Source organism: Malaclemys terrapin, chromosome 13, assembly GCF_027887155.1.
Source record: "Malaclemys terrapin pileata isolate rMalTer1 chromosome 13, rMalTer1.hap1, whole genome shotgun sequence".
In the NCBI taxonomy this organism is placed as follows: domain Eukaryota; kingdom Metazoa; phylum Chordata; order Testudines; family Emydidae; genus Malaclemys; species Malaclemys terrapin.
This window is the reverse complement of record NC_071517.1, coordinates 7831484-7847569: the sequence shown is the minus strand read 5'-3', so window position 1 is coordinate 7847569 and position 16086 is coordinate 7831484. Positions and strand designations below refer to the sequence as shown.

Below are 16086 nucleotides of genomic sequence, written 5' to 3'. Positions count from 1 at the left end.
ATAAGTTTATGGAGGGAATGGTTTAATGGAAAAACATGATTTTAGCCAAGGAATACTGAGCCATGGCAGGTAAATAGTATAATGGCTAACAAGGGTCAGGCTGGAGACTCTTGCCTACATGCTCAGGGTTTTACTGATCGCCATATTTGGGGTCGGGAAGGAATTTTCCTCCAGGGTAGATTGGCAGAGGCCCTGGAGGTTTTTCGCCTTCCTCCGCAGCATGGGGCAGGGATCGCTAGCAGGAGGGTTCTCTGCCAATTGAAGTCACCAAGCCTCAGGATTTGGGGACTTCAACAGCAGAGTCAAGGGAAGGGGTAGGGACGGCTTTGTGGCCTGCAGCATGCAGGGGGTCAGACCAGATGATCATAATGGTCCCTTCTGACCTTAAAGTCTATGAGTCTATGATAACATGTATTGATTTGAATGTCCATGTAGGGGATACACCCTCTGAAACAGGCCAGGATTTCCTGGCTACCCTGAGACTACCTCAGGAAGCTGTTGGCTCAACTTATACAGCTGGCCACATGCTTGAGATGATCAGACCAGTAGTGAAAGTGACTTGCTATTGGCAAAAATCTGCACCTTGGTGTACAAACAATACCATATAGGAATTTGTGATTATTTTTAAATATAGACTTCCTTTTAATTGTCTTCTGTTACTAGATGTTTACAGGTAGAGGTAAAATACTAATATGAAGGACTCTTAAGTTAACTTAAATGCATTCTAAAAAGATCTTATCTTTAGGTTGGCACCTGTCATAATTTAAGGCACTAATAAAGAAAAGTGTACAGGAAAACCACTGAGTTTTATTTTTAGGTTGCTAATCAAATGTAATCTATTTTAATTAAACATTTTCATTTTATTAAAAGATGTTAGTGACTATGCTGGTTTTATAGTCTTGTTGCTTGTTCTTTTTGTTACTGTTTAAGTTAAAATTCTATTTAATTGCTGTCTGACAACCAAACTTTTCAGGGGCATGGAATGGACGAATTATTAACATTTTTGTTTATTAATTTAAACAGTGCTGTGGACCCTGAAGTTCTGTACCAACTGCTGTATAGAATTGTGTATAGATGTGTGACACAGAGAGAGAGAGGTTCTGTGGTGAAGCAAACAATGGACAACACATTGCATGGCAGTGAGTGGGAATATCCACCAATAATGGAGCTATAGAGTGGCCTGGCAACATTTTCCTGGAAGCCAACTACCCACGTCATCTTACTCAGTTACTACAGTCAGGGAGGTTGGGGGTAGGGAGGTCTTGGTGAAGCAGATTTCAGTGTGACTCACAGATATGGTGTTATTGTGCTGAGCTCCAGAGTCACCAGTAGGAAGGGGAGTTTTACAGAAACTGGTATGGGGTCTTTAGCTTAGATTGTATGCTCATTTAGGTTGGAACTGTCTTTTGACTGTGTCTGTATAGTGTCTAACACAATGGGGCGCTGACTTCTAGGCACTACTGTGATGCTACTATCGCTAATAATGTCCATGCTGAGTAAGGATAACCTTGATTTTAATGTCTGGAAGTTGTTTTCAGCCAGCATGAAAGTGCAGTTTGACCACCTCATTCTGATTTGTTTTTGCATTGTTATAGGACCGAGTTTGGCTTCTGTTTAAGACAGTGGGAAATTCTCTGCAGAATCTAGTCCATAAAGGGCTCTGCAGAATCTGGTCCATAAAGGGCTCTATTTGCCCTGAATATTGCAGTTATTCTCTATAAATACAAATACCAAGGAGATTAGGTTCTGGTCACTATTCAAAATCCAGTGGATCAGACATGAGTTAAAAATACAGATTTTTTTTTTACATTTGCTGATGTATCAGGTACCCAGAAATGGGAGGGAGCCTGAGAAAAAGTATTGTTGTAGATAATATTGTGGGATTCATCCCTGAATAGAGCAAAGCTTGGTTAACAACTTCATGCAATAATTAACACTATTATTAATGAGTTTGCATTAATACATTCCCCATTTTGAAGGATGATCCAGGGATTAAGGCACTAGCCCACAATGTGGGAAACCGAGGTTGACTATCCTGCTCCACCACAGATTTCCTTTGTGACGTTGGGCAAGTCACTTAGCCTCTGTGTGCCTCAGATCTCCATGTCTAAAATGGGGATAATGGATGGTGAGGATAAATACACTGAAAGATTGTGAGGTACTAAGACACTACAGTGATGGGGGCTGTATAAAGAGAGAGAGATTAACTAATTAATGTATTTAATAAATACTGTCTCCCATTTTACAAACAGGCCAATATAAAGGTTCCTTATCTTTAGCCAAGGTAAGAGTTAACTTCATGGCATATAATACTTTGCACTTACAGAGTGACTTTCTTCCTAGTGCTTTATAAACAAGTTTCACAATTCTGTTGCCAAATAAGTAAATATTCTATGGAATTTTACAGACAGGTAAAGCAAATAAGTTGACCAAATTTAGATAGCAAGTTGACAGCAGAACCCAGGAATCCTGCCTCCCAGTCCCATGCTTGGATCATTAGATGCTATTTCCTCTACGGAATTTAAAACCTTTTCAGGATCAGCCAAATGTAGGTTGAATGGTGGTGAGAAGGCAAAATGTGTGCATACATGAACCAGTCTGATACAAGCCAGGAGCGAGCACCTTATTCCAGTGTAAAGTGCCGGAGTCCACCGGCTTGGTCCTACACTCATTTGTTAATGCTGCTGTTTTCCTGACCTGCTGACTCAGGACTTGCCACCACCTGTCACTTGTGGAGGTGAAGTGCAGCCTCCAACCAAGCTAGCTCAGCAAAAAGAGAGAGAGAGAGGTAGTGCAAGAGAATTATAAAATCATTACCATTTTGAAGATCAAGACTGAGGGGAAAAACAACTGAGGAGAGTTGGCAGTTTTTCAAAGGGACACTATTAAGGGCCCAAAAGCAAGCTATTCCGCTGGTTAGGAAAGATAGAAAATGTGGCAAAAGACCACCTTGGCTTAACCACGAGATCTTGCACGATCTAAAAAATAAAAAGGAGTCATATAAAAAATGGAAACTAGGACAGATTACAAAGGATGAATATAGGCAAACAACACAGGAATGCAGGGGCAAGATTAGAAAGGCAAAGGCACAAAATGAGCTCAAACTAGCTACGGGAATAAAAGGAAACAAGAAGACTTTTTATCAATACATTAGAAGCAAGAGGAAGACCAAAGACAGGGTAGGCCCACTGCTTAGTGAAGAGGGAGAAACAGTAACAGGAAACTTGGAAATGGCAGAGATGCTTAATGACTTCTTTGTTTCGGTCTTCACCGAGAAGTCTGAAGGAATGCCTAACATAGTGAATGCTAATGGGAAGGGGGTAGGTTTAGCGGATAAAATAAAAAAAGAACAAGTTAAAAATCACTTAGAAAAGTTAGATGCCTGCAAGTCACCCGGGCCTGATGAAATGCATCCTAGAATACTCAAGGAGCTAATAGAGGAGGTATCTGAGCCTCTAGCTATTATCTTTGGAAAGTCATGGGAGACGGGAGAGATTCCAGAAGACTGGAAAAGGGCAAATATAGTGCCCATCTATAAAAAGGGAACTAAAAACAACCCAGGTAACTACAGACCAGTTAGTTTAACTTCTGTGCCAGGGAAGATAATGGAGCAAGTAATTAAGGAAATCATCTGCCAACACTTGGAAGGTGGTAAGGTGATAGGGAATAGCCAGCATGGATTTGTGAAGAACAAATCATGTCAAACCAATCTGATAGCTTTCTTTGATAGGATAACGAGCCTTGTGGATAAGGGTGAAGCGGTGGATGTGGTATACCTAGACTTTAGTAAGGCATTTGATACGGTCTCGCATGATATTCTTATCGATAAACTAGGCAAATACAAATTAGATGGGGCTACTATAAGGTGGGTGCATAACTGGCTGGATAATCGTACTCAGAGAGTTGTTATTAATGGTTCCCAATCCTGCTGGAAAGGCGTAACGAGTGGGGTACCGCAGGGGTCTGTTTTGGGACCGGCTCTGTTCAATATCTTCATCAACGACTTAGATATTGGCATAGAAAGTACGCTTATTAAGTTTGCGGATGATACCAAACTGGGAGGGATTGCAACTACTTTGGAGGACAGGGTCATAATTCAAAATGATCTGGACAAATTGGAGAAATGGTCTGAGTTAAACAGGATGAAGTTTAACAAAGACAAATGCAAAGTGCTCCACTTAGGAAGGAAAAATCAATTTCACACATACAGAATGGGAAAAGACTGTCTAGGAAGGAGTACGGCAGAAAGGGATCTAGGGGTTATAGTGGACCACAAGCTAAATATGAGTCAACAGTGTGATGCTGTTGCAAAAAAAGCAAACATGATTCTGGGATGCATTAACAGGTGTGTTGTGAGCAAGACACGAGAAGTCATTCTTCCGCTCTACTCTGCTCTGGTTAGGCCTCAGCTGGAGTATTGTGTCCAGTTCTGGGCGCCGCATTTTAAAAAAGATGTGGAGAAACTGGAAAGGGTCCAAAGAAGAGCAACAAGAATGATTAAAGGTCTTGAGAACATGACCTATGAAGGAAGGCTGAAAGAATTGGGTTTGTTTAGTTTGGAAAAGAGAAGACTGAGAGGGGACATGATAGCAGTTTTCAGGTATATAAAAGGGTGTCATAAGGAGGAGGGAGAGAACTTGTTCACCTTAGCCTCTAAGGATAGAACCAGAAACAATGGGTTTAAACTGCAGCAAGGGAGGTCTAGATTGGACATTAGGAAAAAGTTCCTAACTGTCAGGGTGGTTAAACACTGGAACAAATTGCCTAGGGAGGTTGTGGAATCTCCGTCTCTGGAGATATTTAAGGGTAGGTTAGATAAATGTCTACTAGGGATGGTCTAGGCAGTATTTGGTCCTGCCATGCGGGCAGGGGACTGGACTCGATGACCTCTCGAGGTCCCTTCCAGTCCTAGAATCTATGAATCTATAAGATAGAAAGAAAAGGGGTTATTACTGGACAGCAAGAGGGCAAAAGGGATTAGGCCAAAAGGAAAGGTGAAAAAACCGGTATCGATGTGTGTGAGAAGATCAGAGATGAGGCCAGAGAAATTCCATCTTTTCTATCCTCTCTGCTTAGGATGTGATGCCCCTGCCCAGCTCCACACTTGGAAAGCAGACAGGAAATATAGTAATCCAGGCCCCCCTTCTGGGTCACATTTAGCCAGATTCAATGTTGTCATTCATTCCGAAATCTGCAGTGAAGAATTTAAACTTTGGATAAGGGGTTGTGAAGATGGAATCCACTGGTCACTGTGTTACGGATCTCTTTCTGTGCCCAAACCACAAAGGCGGCAAGTCTGTCTCTTTTGCTCAAGCTGTAGCTACTTAAGGTGTTTAGTGCTAGAGGTGCTAGGTTCAATTGCTAATGTATCAACCAAAATGGCTGTCACATAAGGCACATAGAAGAGGAGGAAGTAGATATCTGCTCTTTGGGAGCCCTTCCTATTTTTGCATTGTGGCAGTTAAGGGTGTTAATTTTCATCAATTAAATATGAACTTCCAAACTTTGAGGGTGTCTGGATCCAGGGTTTTGTTCTGGCCCAATTTTACAGTTTGCACCTTCACCTCAAATAAATATGGATTGTGAAGAAGGTTGGAGAGGGAAATCATATGGAAAAATCCCTGACCATTCACATTTTTCAGGATCAGAATCTATAGCGTAGTGATTTGAACAGAAGAGTAAAAAACTGGGATTTAGAAGCTAATCCCATCTCTCTGCTGCTGATTCCATTTGTAGCCTTGGGCATGTCCATTTACCTTCCTGTGTCACAATTAACTACTCTGCAAAATGCAACAATTCTTGCTACTTCACATGGATGTTGAGGGGTTTAATTTAAGCAGCAAGATCTTCAGATGAAATATGTGTGTAGATTTTCAGTATTGTATGTTATACATGGCATTTCTCATAATAGTGGAGGCTTCTGCCAATATCATGGCCAGAATTTCCCCACCCTCATCTTTGGATAGTGTTGTGTGCTGTTGGCTGCTATCATTTCCCAGAGGTGGCTGCATTTCAGGGTTGTAGTTTGAAAAGCTCCTGGTAAATGTGAAATAATATAATCTAGACTAAATAGGAAAATGCACTCACACCCTGACACATTGTGTCAAATCTTTCTCTCCTTGTTTAATCATTATGTACACAAAATAATTCTTACCATTGTACAATGTGTAAAGAGACACAGTCAGATCAAATATTGGCAAAGAGAAGCTTTTGTAAAACATAAGCCAAATAGAGAAATTTTCATTTTTTTTCTAATTCCAGTGGACATGTTATTTTTCTAAATCCCTTCCTTGAGGGTCACCCCATCCCCATTACCCAGCCCGCTTACTTATACCCATGACTGTCTCTACTTCCCGTATGGGTGTTAGACCAACTGTTTCCTGATCCCGCCCACCGGTTACCCACCCCTCATTGGGGACATTGCAGTGTGTATATACTATGTGTGCTGCCCAGCCCCAAAACACCAACATACCCCTATACTCTGTATGCTACCCCCAATGACCAATAACTAACGCTTCAAATTTTCTGTATCGTTTATTTTTTAAATATTCTCTAATAAAATGTCCACTCTAATTCCAGTGGACATGTTATTTTTCTAAATCCCTTCCTTTCTAAATTCCAGTTGATTTAAAAAACAAAGCAAAACTCCTCAGCAGTTTTCAACACAAACATTGCAACATTGTGAAAGTGTATGAAAAGTCGAAAGTGAAATTGAGAAGGAACAAAACGTGATACTGACTAATCTATTTCAAATGTCCTGGCTGAATGAAATGCAAAGGGCAGAACAGAAAACAATGGCAAACAGTTAAGTAGATGTGAAACATTCTTTAACTATTTCCTGTGATTCTGGTGTTTTTAAAAGATATATGGCTATAAACTGACAGTTGACTTGTCCCACACAGTGGTCTTGTTAATATCCTCCAAATCCAAGTTACCTAGGAGGACAAGTCCTTCCTGTCAGTGTGGCTGCAAGGGTTTCCAAAGATTCAATGAAAGACATTTAAAGTCACAGTGCACCATTTATGACAGAGAGGAAAGGTCGTTTGGGCTGGTGGAAACTTTTTGTGACTGGTTCCCATTTGCAGCATGTTTACTTTGGGGGATGGGTGCCTGTGGCAGGCAGGCAGGCAGGCAGGCAGCCCCTCCCCAGCCAGCAGTGATGGCCCAGGGCAGGCTGCACAAGAATATTTTTGTCATTTGAAATGGCGTCCTCCCTCCCTCAGAGTGGAAATACCACACTCCTCCTCAGCAGTCCCTGATGTGGCCTCCACCATGGCACTGAAACAGTTAATCATGCTGGCAAACATGTCTTTAAAGTTGAATAAGGAAGATAAGTGCATTGATTTAACATCTGGACAGCAAAAGATTTCACATTGCAATTTATTTCCTTGTGTTATTTATATTTCTGCAAAGAGTCTTATGAGTACTGAAAATATTCCTGGGTACAAGTCTCTGTGCTTGCAGTGGCAAAACCTCAGGTAGTGTGTAAGTGGTTAGTCCTCAAGAAACGTGGATGATATTCAGTGTAAACTTAAATATAAATGCATTTAGGTCAATTCAGTGCTAAATCAATTTGAATCCTATATTTTTCTTAATTAAAAAAGTTGAGGGGAAAGTTTAAAAAAACAACAACAATTGCAATCCTAGTTCATAAGTGACCTACCTTAAAAGGCTGAAGTCAGATCATAATTTTTCCAGTCTTGTACTGTATTTGTATGTTATTTGCCCCAAAGCATAACAAGCAAGGCATTTTGTGACATGCATGCATACAGAGTTAATAACATTTCCAAAGTTATTTTGCAAAACATGGTAATTGTGAAGAAAAATACTTGAAACGATATGGTGGCTAAGCATTTTGAAGGCAGAGCCAATAATACATTGCTAACAGGAAAGAGTTCTTTGCAAAAAGAAACCTGTTATACAAAATAGTTTCTGAGATTCATGCAGAGCCAGAAATTGGTTTCTGAAAGGGAAAGTTCCTTAGCAAAATTATAAGGGGAAAAAACATTTTAAAATGCAACAACATACTTTCCTGAGAAATGTTACACTGTTTTTGTACATTATTTGGTATATATACACAGCCCCTAATACAATCCCATATGGGGAAAGGAAATTATTGCAAAAAATTATAATAAAATAAGGGCAAGGCAAAAACATATTTCCATGCACTGGTGCACTTTGCCACAGAGGCTGGCATACAAGACATTTTGTAGCATGCAGAAATACCCAATAATGCATTTCTGAACGGGTACATGCTTTTTGAAAAATAAAAAGTTGCAAGAGGAATAATCTATTTTCAATAAACCATACCCCAGAAAATGTAGTTATGTCTGCAACTCCCATGGTACATTTATAAAAAAAAATCTCCTTTAGAAATATGGTATATCCTTATTTTGCAAGGGAAACGGATAATGAATTAATTTGGTCCTCCAAAACCTGTTGTCCTGACCTAGGCAATTGGATGCATGCCAGTGACACATTCCCCAGGAGGAAAGTTCCCGGGGGATGAGGGGGGAGAGAAAAAAGCAAGCAGAAACCACACGATTCAACGCAGTCCCTCTTTGCTCCAGCAGCTGCTTGCGGGGTGCATGGAGAGCCAGCGATTTCACTCCTTTGGCAAAACCCTGCCAGGGGCAGCCCACCTTGTTCAGTGCCCCAGAGACAGGAGCCTGCCAGGCAGCTCCATGCCCTCACTCCGATCCTCCCCCGCTTCCCGTTGGGATGGGGCGCCCCACTTTGTTAGTGGGGAGCACCCCCCTTCCCGCCCCCCGCCTGCCTGGCTCCCCTCTAACTTTCTTTGCTCTGCTCCTGGGCTGGGGGGAAGGAGAGAGGGGTGGGGGGAGGTTTTTTTTTTTTCCCACAATGCTTTGTGGGGACGTTGACAAGTGGATCCAAGATGGCGTAGAAAGTAATGACAGGTAAGTCAGGACTTCCCTATTCCCCCCCTAGGGGGGCCCAGGGCAGGGGGGCCCGGCCTGGGAGAGCCCCGGGGAGGGGATCGGGGCCCCCTCGAGGCCCAGCAGCCTCCCGGGGGCTCGGGCTGAGGCAGCTGGCCGGGCTGGAGGCTGAGCAGTGCCGGCTGAAGAGGGCCCTGTGTCTGCGGAGGGGCCTGCAGCAGCAGCAGCAGCAGCAGCAGCTCAGGGGCTGTTTACAACCAGCCTCAGCCCGGGCGGCTGCAGAGCTGCCCCCCCCGGGCGAGACCCCCAGGGGCAGAGAAACCCCGCCCCAGGCCGGGCAGAGCTGGCACAACTCTGAGAGCTGGGAGATGCCTCCCACACAATTGGCTGCCCGCCCCCCTCCCCGGGTCAGGGGTTTCTTCGGGGGTGGGGATGGGGGTGTGGGTCTCTTTGGTTTTTATCCCGGGTGGGGTTAGGTGGGGGGAGTTGCTGAACCCAGGGAAGAAGAGGAGAGATTTAAAAAAAAATATTTTTTTTGTAGAGTTTATTGAGGGGTAAAAAAAAAAAAAGTCAGATTTTAACAACTGCCTTAAAAATGAATCCCCAGATGAGCGAGGGCTTGGTTAACTTGCATTTTTGATTGCTACACGGGGGCTGTCCCAAGGTAAGGCAATGTGAAGCGAGGAGACTGAACCCAAAAAACCCTCTGAGATCACTGTTTATGCACTGAAAATCTTGTGGAAGCTGAAAAGTGGAAAGGTCTTATTTAACCCCCCCTCCGTCCCCAAACAAAGCCTTAACAACTCTTTTAGGGTGGAAACCTGCAAACAGAGAGACCAGTTCTGGCTAGGATTGCTCCCATGAGTGATATTATCTGCATTTAAGTGTTGGAAGAACCAGGTTCTTGTAGTAACTTTCATACATATGAGAAGTTGGTTGGTCTGAATATATCAGAGTTGATCAAGCTGTGGTAGTTTCGAGTAAAGGGAGATTTTAAATGTGTCATTGACACAAGACAAAATAAATTCCTTCCTTTTACTGGATGAAAACACACTCTTACAAGCTGTGCTTTAATATGAGTTTCAAAACGAGAGAGGATTTGGCATTATTGTTTTTCACAGGGACAGGCCCAGCTTGGGTGATTTTGAAGAGGGAGATTTAAAATAACGAGTAAGATGTAACATAACTGTAATCTGACTGAAAAAAACAGTGGGAAAAAATCAGTCATGAGATTTAGAACTGCTTTCCAATTAATGACCCAAATAGCAGATCTGCATTCATCATGGCTGGTCAAGCTGGCATATTGTGAATAGGAGGGTATTTTTGTCATTTTTCTACTTCCCCAAAATAGCATCATTTAAATAGTGAAAAAAATACAACAACAATCCTTTGGTGAAGGAACAGACACTTTGTAAAAAAATAATTAAAAAACTGATCACAACATGCGTCAACTTGTCAAGTTCACATCATTGTTTGCCCTCATGGATGATTGGAAGGAGTGAGATTTATAATAATATTTATACATTATAAAATCTTATTGAAAGAATTAGTTGTAAGATGGACACCTGCTTTAAAAATTAAGCACAACGGGAGTGAAAAGTCAGTAGGTCTGAAAACATCAGAGCTGGTTTTGATGAGAGAATTTGAGTGTGCAGTAGTAATTCCTCCAACCTCCAGACAAGGCAGGAGATTTTAAATGTTAAATTGAAACAAACTGGGAAAAATCCTACCGCCAACGAGTGAGCGCTGCTTTATAAAACTGCTTTCAGATTAATGAAGACTGAGGGAGTCTCCCGCTAGATAAATGAGATTATGGCAGGCCTGGTTTTCACTGCATAAAATTGTTAGGAGCAGGGGATGTATTCAGTTTTCTGTGTCTCAACTTTACTCTAGTCCACAGAACTGTATTCCTTTATTGTTAAGCAAAGAAGCAGCAAGAAGGTGTGCAGTGTATTCTATTTTCATTTTACTCTGTTAATACAATTTTAAACTTTGAGTTCTGGAAAAATTGGAGCTGTAACCTCCCCAAATGATACGGTAAATTTTATTCCCAGTCCTCCCCCTTAATTCTTATTGTATATCATAGGTTACTTTCAATGAGCTAGATTAATTGGTGGGAAAAAAATCAGTATTTTAGAGCTGTAGCTCTGAGATTTGAAAGGCTGTAGAAGTTTATATTTTATTTGTTTGGGTGACTAAAGGTTAAAGTGAGATATGCAAGCAGCACATTAACCCACATTTTGTTTGCAATTGAGTCTATTTGCAAGGACTCCTGCCCCTGTATGGAGTCCCATTGAGCGCAGAGCTTCATGGGCATATGGGTCCATGTTAGCAGCTGTGATTGCAGGATCAGGGCCTTCATTTGTAATTAATTTTTTTCTGTTTCAAGTTTAGACACACAGAGAAATTTCTATCTCAGTGAAAAATAAAAATATATATAATGGTAGATAAGAGTGTTTAGGGAGGGTGTGAGGCCTGGTGGGTCAAGCACTGAATCTGATTGGTTATTTTTTGGCAAGTTGCTTCACCCCTATACCTTCTCATTTCCCCCATCTGTAAAATGAGGATATTGACCTCCTTTGTAAACAGCCTTGAGTTCTATGGATGAAAAACACTATATCAGAGCTAGGTATAATTATTATTGTTCTTTGCATCTGTTAATATAATAGTTTGATGAAAGATTTCCTCCAACACAGATAATTATTTTGCTTGCTTAAATTCCCCTTGCAATTTTAGTTCAATATTTTCCTCACTTCCAGTGTGGTGTTTTTTTTGTTTTGTTTTTGTGTGTGTTTTTTTTCTTACAGCAGTTGTGTACTATCATCCTGCATTAGTTACTGCATTTCAGCCTACAGGTGGCTTCATTTAGACTTGCATCTGAAGAAGTGAGGTTCTTACCCACTAAAGCTTATGCTCCCAATACGTCTGTTAGTCTTAAAGGTGCCACAGGACCCTCTGTTGCTTCATTTTAGTAGTGACTGAACCCGTCCCTGTGTGTAACTTGGTATGTCAGCTTAAGGCCCCGATCCTTGTGTTCTTGTGGAGCTCCTTCATTGAGGTCAGTGGTATCCATATAGATCTGATTGCAGGAGTGAGGTCTAAATTAGCAAAGAGCTTTGGGATGATATATGCTTTGTGTCCCAGATCCTGCCCCCCAGCCTAAGTAGGGAGAGCCTGCTTGGGGAATGAGTGGGAATTGTGGAGCTACTTTGTGGCTACTGCTGCAGTCTCAGGGTTGGAATATCTTGTGCAGCGGGTGTGCTCCTCTTCTTGGAGCAGGGGGATGGCAGGAAATGGCTGGTGGATCGATGTAGATCAAGAAGCCATGGATTTTAATGAATCTCTGTGCATCCAGCCCTGATTTGCTCCCTAAAATCTACTTGAGCCCCTGGTACAAGGGGCATTTAGCCTGAGGAGCCCCTGTCAGGGTTGTCTTCTTGGAACAGCATCACAATGTTCCACTTCAACCAAAGTCCTCCGGCTGCTTAGTATGGAGGAGGAAATGGCAGCAGGATTTTCGTTATAGATCTCTTCTCCCACTCATCTATCAGGGTTATGCGTTTATTATTTGTGTTGCAGAAATACCTCAAGGCCAGGACCCCATTGTGCTAAAAGCACTGAACCATATTTTATTCTATTTTTTCCCTTTAAATTTAGAAATTGTATCATGGATTAGGGATTATCAGAACAAATAAACTATTTTTGGTTGTTTGTTTCCCATTTGTTTTACCATTTCTTTAGCAACCCTTGGTGATAGTCAGTGCTCCTCTTAAAAGCCCTAGCCTTATCTAGGAGAATGTATGAAGGAAAATAGTATATGTATATTCCAGTCTCTTAATTCCAGATGTCAAGTAAAGGGAGTTTGGTACTACTCATCCTTTTTTTCCAAAGAAAAAGAGGCAGAGAACACTAAAACAGAAATTGCCATTTGAAAAGTTCATATAGGACATACTTTTAAATAAAAAAAATTGACAGTGCTTAGGAGAGTTTCATGGGAAGTTTTAATCAGGAAAACAGGCCAACCTTTTCTCTTCTCTCCACCTGTTGCTGCCAGTAGACTTTGTTCAGCATCTGAGCCCTTTTCCTAATCTTTTTGGCAAAAAAACCCCCCTCCTATAGACAGTGATGTTAGTTTTCTGCAAAGTCAGATTTGCTGTCTGGAAACACAGACTGGCATGTGGTGATTTTGTTATGGTGGTGGTGATATGTAATGCATATATCTTGTGCAAAAATAAATCTTTTATATAGTGCTTTCCTCCCTTCCCCACATAAGTGCTTTACAAAGTGAGATCCAAACTATACAGGGATAATTTGTTCCACCACGGAAGTGTATTCATTTCTGGAGTGAAACACTGAAAACTGCACACAAATTTAGGAAAGGTGGTAATGAATACAGTATCCAGTTGAAACTACATGTGGAATTTAAGCACGCAGAATGTAATTACCTAAATTGAAATTTGTCTTCCTGTTGCCTTTCCACTGCAATGGTAAGTTAGAATGTCTGACTTAGCTACAGTGGATATAATGCCTTGGCTACGTGTTTCTCTGTTTGTGGCATGCTCAAGGCTTCTGTGGGCAGTCACAATGCCATCTACAGCAACTCTCAGTTTTTTACCTCATCTTTTTTCCCTTTGTGCCCAAACAATCACATTGCAGGTTCATGATGTGAAAGCCAGACTCTAGGCAAAGGCAACAGCAAGCCCAAGGTCCTTAGTTTTTCATGAAGGCCATTTTACAAGTTTTGAGATGCTCCATTCCACAACTGAAAGTCCTTATCTATTGCCATGGTCCCATCCCATTTATAAGGGAGCAGTGAGCTACCAAATTTTCTGACTGGTATGGTGTGTGTTGAATCTTTGTCAGGTCAGAGTAAAAGTAACCCCATACATTAGCAGAAAGGAGAATTGGTATTAATAGTAAACCATCTTGTCCAAGGAGCAATAGCCCCTGTATGCTAGCACTGCTGCTGAGTCACTAGAAAAGTTGTTGCAGTGATATTTACTAAATCACTCTTGCAATCCCCTGCCTGGTTTGTTTCTGTTGTGTGGCCTCAGGAAATACCTCTGGTATCAAGAATGGCCAGATAAAGGTGGATGTTTTGTAATCTTTGGGTTATATATTGGCTGGGGACTACATCTCATGAGTCACCCTCGTTTAATCAGTGGTAGGACTAATGCTTCTAAGAGCTCTAGTGAGTAAACTGGAGGGATAAGAAGAATAACAGGACAGGAGATCGGAATTCGTATATTTTGGAGTTATAGGAGTTAAGTGAAAGTTAGGATCTACTGCCTCTGGAGCAGCACTTGGCTTGTTCCAAGCTGGCCTTGTGGCCAGTAGAGTAAGTGTTATCCAGAAATGGTGGCAATGCCTTTCAGCTTCTCTACCACATTGTGCTGAATTTGTTTAGCAAGATTTTTGTATAGCTACACATTATAAAAATATGGTTTACCACTGACATTAAAGTTACACTGCTCAGAACTTTGGGACATCCATGTTACAAACCGAGACCTACTGACTGTATGGTAAAAAAGGAAATAAGTAACTCTGCCGAAGTTGAAGACTGCTGCTCTTGAGAATCTGCATTGTCACAGTAGCAGAAGTGTTTAATATAAGGTTAATTTGCTGGCAAAATATACATTGTTTTAGCAAACCAAAAAAGTAACATAACTATGCGGACAAAAATATGGAGGTCCTCACAATAAAAAGTAGAGTTGTGACTGAGAAGGTGCACAAATAAGAGGTATTTATTCATACAGTATTCTAATTTCTTGCATGGTTATTTCATTTTCTCTTAAGGTACCTTTTAAAAAAAAGCTATATACTTCTTCTCCGAAAGAATGTTCCCTCCCCAGAGCGCATCTAAATTCTTCACCAACTAATGGAATTCCCAACTATTCTTAGAGAGTCACAAGATAACATCCAGCAAATAACTTTTTAGCCTCTGAACTTGTGCCATTTTTTTTTTTTTTTTTTTTAATGGAGATATCCCATCTCCTAGAACTGGAAGGGACCTTGAAAGGTCATTGAGTCCAGCCCCCTGCCTTCACTAGCAGGACCAAGTACTGATTTTGCCCCAGATCCCCAAGCGGCCCCCTCAAGGATTGAACTCACAACCCTGGGTTTTGCAGGCCAATGCTCAAACCACTGAGCTAACCCCCCATGAGTCAAGCAAAATCAGGCTTTCTTCTTCTCCTCTTGCTTAGAGAGGAGACCTCCAAGGAAAATCCTAGGGGTGCTTAGGAGATTAGTACTGACTGAAAAGCACAGCCCCTGAATTGCCAAAGTGGCATCCTAGGATAGCATTGTGTGCATGATATTATTGGAAGTGCTGTTTTGGTTATAGAGGTTTGTGTTTATAGGATTGGGGCACTTCGGCCAACTCCTACAGCACTCGCCTGTAGGATGGTGAAGGACAGCCAACATGGCTTCTGAATAAGTGAGTGACTTTAGTTTTTCCTAGCCTTGGGCTAGTTAGACACACACTCTTTCTCTTTCTTGCCAGAATTGTTCAGTTTAGCCATATCAAGTCCTTAATCCTTCTCCAGGCTAGAAGTAGGAAGAAAATGAGAGAAACGCTCCTAAACTTTGAAAGAAAGATTTTTAAAGTTTGTTTTTTAGAGTTTGGGGTTTTAATTCAAGATTGAAGGAAAATCCTGTGTCTGTGTTCATTTTAAAAGAGAATAAATAGAGTAAACACTCTTGGGGAAACTTCAATGGCCAGACTTATATTAGCCTGGGCCCTGGAGTGTTGCTCCTAGGAATTACTGTTTGAAGGAAAGTTGTAGAGGCTCCAACATGGCTACATTTATAGGCCAGTTCTGCAGAACAGTGCCCCTTCTGGTAACCCATGTTTATTCATGCATTTGGGTTTTTTGTTATTACTAAAGCAGTGATTTATAGGAAATAGGGGAATGGCTATGAAAGCCCGATCCAGACCTAATATGGTTAATATGGTTAAGGTCACGAGGTTTGAAAACAACTCCCACAACCAAACGTTGGTTTCTAAAGCTGTAACATTTCAAACCCCCTCTTCTAAAAAGGATTTTCCAAGGTTGTTTATAATGATACTAGTGATTTTTAACTGCAGTGGTTGGTTCCTGCTGTGAATTTCAAAAGAGCAAATGTCCCACACAATTGAAGGTATCATCTTTTTTGGAAAAAAGACGGCTAGAGTATTTCTCTGACCTGT

At 41.4% G+C, this 16086-nt stretch overlaps 1 protein-coding gene across 2 annotated transcripts in view; it reads left to right on the top strand.

Annotated features, from left to right (window-relative positions):
• The first annotated feature begins 8882 nt into the window (after positions 1-8882).
• Positions 8883-16086, top strand: part of HELZ (helicase with zinc finger) — a 138435-nt gene continuing 131231 nt past the window's right edge. For both annotated transcript variants that reach the window (XM_054047282.1, XM_054047281.1), the window contains exon 1: positions 8883-8918. The gene's annotated coding sequence lies outside the window, so the exon portion shown is untranslated. The remainder of the gene's footprint in view (positions 8919-16086) is intronic.